A 4,111-nucleotide genomic window follows, 5' to 3' on the forward strand; every position below is an offset into this window, starting at 1 on the left:
TAAAGCAGGATATACTAAGCGACTTTGACCAAATGGCTCTGTCATTATACTCAGTTCCTGATCTGCCACACTCCACACCCCCTTACCCCCATACCCCAAATACCCTAGTTCGGAAGCATGGGTTAATTGTTCAACCCAAAGTCTCTAAGTTTCCATTTTTTAATTCATAAAATATCAGTCAGATCTCCCAAATTAAATATTTGACTTCCGTCTGACATTCCAGATCTGATAAAATAAAATGTTGAAATCTAACATGAACTAAGCAATTCTAGTTGAGGACTTAGCCCTTAAAGTTTTATAAGTTATCAGTATTATATATATATATATATATATATATATATATATATATATACACACACATATATATATAATTATGCCCCCCTTTATGTAGTAATATATACAACAGAGTTAGCAGTTAGCTTTCACCTCAAGAAAATATGAAAATATGCTGTTTTTTTTTTTAACCTTACCGAAGCTTCCTGGAGACCAAGGCAATTTACAATTTGTTAACTCTTTTGGAATTTCATTTCATGATACTTTTAAAGAGCTACTAAATTTCTATCTTAGTTTGTAAATAAAGGATATAAAAGTAGCATTTGAACAAGTAAAACTGGTCTGCATTCAGGAAAACTAGAGTGAATTGTTTAGAAACATTCAGAAAAATACCAATTTTGTCAGAATTTTTTCTAACACAATAAAGTGGATCCCTCCCTCAAGCTCAGAATTATTTAAAATTCCATGGACTCTGTGTTTTGATCCAAACACAAATATTGTTGCTGTCAAATTTTGGCAAAACTTTTGGAGAAGACTCTGGAATCCTTTCTCCATATCCCCTTGATTCTGCAGCTGAGATGGATTTCAGCTTCATGGCCAGGTCCCCATGCAAATACTTTGCATCTCTCTGCTTCCCTATCAGAGGCTTTCTCCAGCTCCACAATCCTGAAATGCTCATCCAAAGGGTTGACCCTTAACCAATAGAAACTTTTGTGGGTGAAGCTGCAGACTTCCAATCATTCAGTGGGACAACTGGGAGGGCTGTTTCACATGGTTTCTTAGAGGGGCTCCTGCAGAGTGGGGATGCAATTGTCCACCATGATAACCCTCTCATCAATGAACTCTTCCCTGCATCATTTTAATTCAGATTTAAGTCCCGTAATTTCTCACTTGATCAACCAAAGTTCTCTTTTTAAATATATAAATTTGTGTGTAGGTCTGAATGAAGTGGGTCAGCACACAGTGATACTGACAAACATCTCACAGCATCAGCTAATATGGACATGAAGGCAGTGGACAGCTAGTGAAATTAGCCACAAGAAGTCATCAACGGGGCGGAGAGCCACGTCCATCCAATTTCTTCAGGACCATTATGTGGGGTTTCAGCTTCCTCCTGCAGGAGATCTGCCTGCTCAGTTGCCTTGAGGATGTTTCCTGAACTTCCCCTCCCAAGAGAAACTCATTCAAAATAAAATAAGCCTTCTCAAAACTAAAGATGATAACTGGTTCACACATGCTGCCAAACACTTGTCAAGCAATTCCACTTAACGATGAATTATTTCCAGGGTAATTAGTTCATTGTCCTGATCCCCAACAATACAGCAAAAATACAGACTAGCATATCTTTGGTAAACACTCTTTAGATCTCACCACTCAAGAAAGCTGTGCAAAGGATCCTGAGCAAGCCACTTCACCTCTGGTCCTTGGCAGCACGAGCAGGGATAGGGACAGAAGCCAGAGAGAGGAAACTGTGACATGTGTTCTGGGCAGGGTTGGAAGTTTCGGAACCTTTTCCGAAAGGGAGAGCAAGCACCTTGCTATGTTTCCTAATCGTGAGGTTGGTGTGCAGGGCTGGGGCCCGAGCGTGCTGGGCTGGTCCCGTTGCAGAGGCTCCTCCAGTGCAGCAGGCTTTTCCTGGCTCTCTCCCTCATCCTGTTTTGGGAATCTTCAGTTCACAGTTATCCCATGTGGAGAGCCAAGTACCAGTGGGTGCACTGCAGCCTAGACGGTAATTCTGCAAACTGCAGTGAGGAGAAGGGACCAATGTCCCACCCACCTCCTGGAGAATCTGACAGGATCCTCCCTCCGAGGACTGACCCTTCTTCAATGATGAGGTTCCAGAACATGCAGGGTGTCTTCCCTCTTTCTGAGGATTTTTCTGGATCAGACTCCAGCTCTAGATCGGGCTCTGGAAGTGGCTTCCTAACTGAGATCGAATGAGAATACTAACCAATAAATGAAGATGACACTCCCCATTACAACATTCTGCCTTTCAAGAGGAAGCTGCCCTCAGACTACCAGGGCTTGGATCAAGATGGATCTGAAGATGATTTTATTACATAAAAGAGGGGGTTTCCCCACTTTGACACCAGGGAATGTATCCAGTATCTTTTGTGTACCATAGTTAAATGATCTTGGGACAAAAAGTTTTATAGAAATTTTAAAACATCTGAAAAGAGGCTTTAATTTATATCACTTTTTTTCTCACGGATTTTTAAAAGTTGTAAGTTTATGATTTAATGCTGATATCTATCTGATTGTTCTGGAAAATACCAGCATTCTCTTTGTGGCATATTCAATCAACCTTACTATGAAATTGACTAGACTCCCCATGTCCATAAAATTACTTTAAAGAATAAATTATGCTGTTTTTAAACAAATGTTTGGGAAGCAAATTGACAGACAATATTTCATACCTTTTGAGTCTTCAGGAACATGCTTCTGAATGTGAATTACAGATATACCCCTTTTCTTATGACGAAATACCAAGATATAACACAGTGAGTTTATGGAGTAGATATTTGATGCATTTTATGATGCAAGGTGTATTACTATTACATTATGATTGGATGTGTTTCAGAGCTAGTGGATTTGTTTAGAAGTGTGGTGTCTGTTACAGTTAGACACTTAAGACCCAAATTAAAGCACAGCCGTATTGAAAGAAAGAAAGAAAGGAAGGAAGGAAGAAAGGAAGAAGGAAGACCGGCCGAAGGAAGAAAGGAAGAAGGAAGACCGGCCGAAGGAAGAAAGGAAGAAGGAAGAAGAAAGAAAGAAAGAAAGAAAGAAAGAAAGAAAGGGAGAAAGGGAGAAAGAAAGGGAGGGAGGAAGGAAAGCCGCAAGTTTGAGGTTTACGTGCTAAAACAGTTTGAACAAGTTCCCTTGTGATCTTTTTATTCTCTTTGTCCTTCAGTGGGACATACCATTTCTGCAGCCGAAGCTTTCCCTGACGACTAAAAAGCAACAAAAACCGCATTGTGACCGCGATTCGCCGCGCGGAGGAAGAGCTGCCGTCTTGCCGTGGGAGGGGACCGCCTCCTCGCTCAGTTGCGCCCTCTGGCGGACAAGTAAACTAGAACCACGCGATACTGCAGTGAGCTTGATCAGATGCAGACAGTGTGAACGTCCTTTTTAGAGTTATTTCCTTTCTCCCTTTTTTTCCCCTCCAATTTTCCCATTCATACATGTCACTCACTACGTAAGGAGTTCTGGGAAATTGAACTTAATGGTATCCATATGCCTACATGGGAAAGGAAAGGTAAGGAAGTTTGGTCTTGGTATGAATGAAGGTGGGTTATGAATGAAGGTGGGTTATGACCGAAGGGGAAAGAAGGACACATTAGAGATAACAGAGGTAGGCCCCTTGCAATGGCCAGTGTATGATGCTTCCAGATGACAGAGGGAGAGCAGAATCCTTTTAGAGCTTCTGGCTTCTCAGTAAGAAGCCTGGCATTTGAACAGAAAAGAGTAAAACAACCATTGGTAAGAGAGAGCTAAAATCCAACCCAGGGGAAAGATCATAAGACAAACTCGAGCTGCTGAGTGTTAAGGCTTCCTGGTCTGAGCGGCTTATATCCCAGAGTGCTGAATAAAAAAACAAAAACAGGAGTGTCACCATGTCACTACCAAGGAGAATCAGAGAGGTGTTAGGACAGAGGTAATGTCACTCTGACTTCCAAAGATGGCAAACAGGTGAATGTTGAAAACTACAAATCAGTGGTCTTGACAGTGAACTCAGGCAAAAATCCTCAAATGAAATGCAAAAAGATGTTTTGTGAGTCCTTAGAGGTAAGTGTGGCCTCCAGGGACCAATGGGGGTTCAGCAAGGGCAGGTAGTGCC

At 41.5% G+C, this 4,111-nt stretch overlaps 1 pseudogene; it reads right to left on the bottom strand.

Annotated features, from left to right (window-relative positions):
* Positions 1-1,303: 1,303 nt before the first annotated feature.
* LOC119540726 lies at positions 1,304-3,247 on the bottom strand (annotated as a pseudogene).
* Between the last annotated feature and the right edge of the window lie 864 nt (positions 3,248-4,111).

This window comes from Choloepus didactylus, chromosome 7 (assembly GCF_015220235.1).
Source record: "Choloepus didactylus isolate mChoDid1 chromosome 7, mChoDid1.pri, whole genome shotgun sequence".
In the NCBI taxonomy this organism is placed as follows: domain Eukaryota; kingdom Metazoa; phylum Chordata; class Mammalia; order Pilosa; family Megalonychidae; genus Choloepus; species Choloepus didactylus.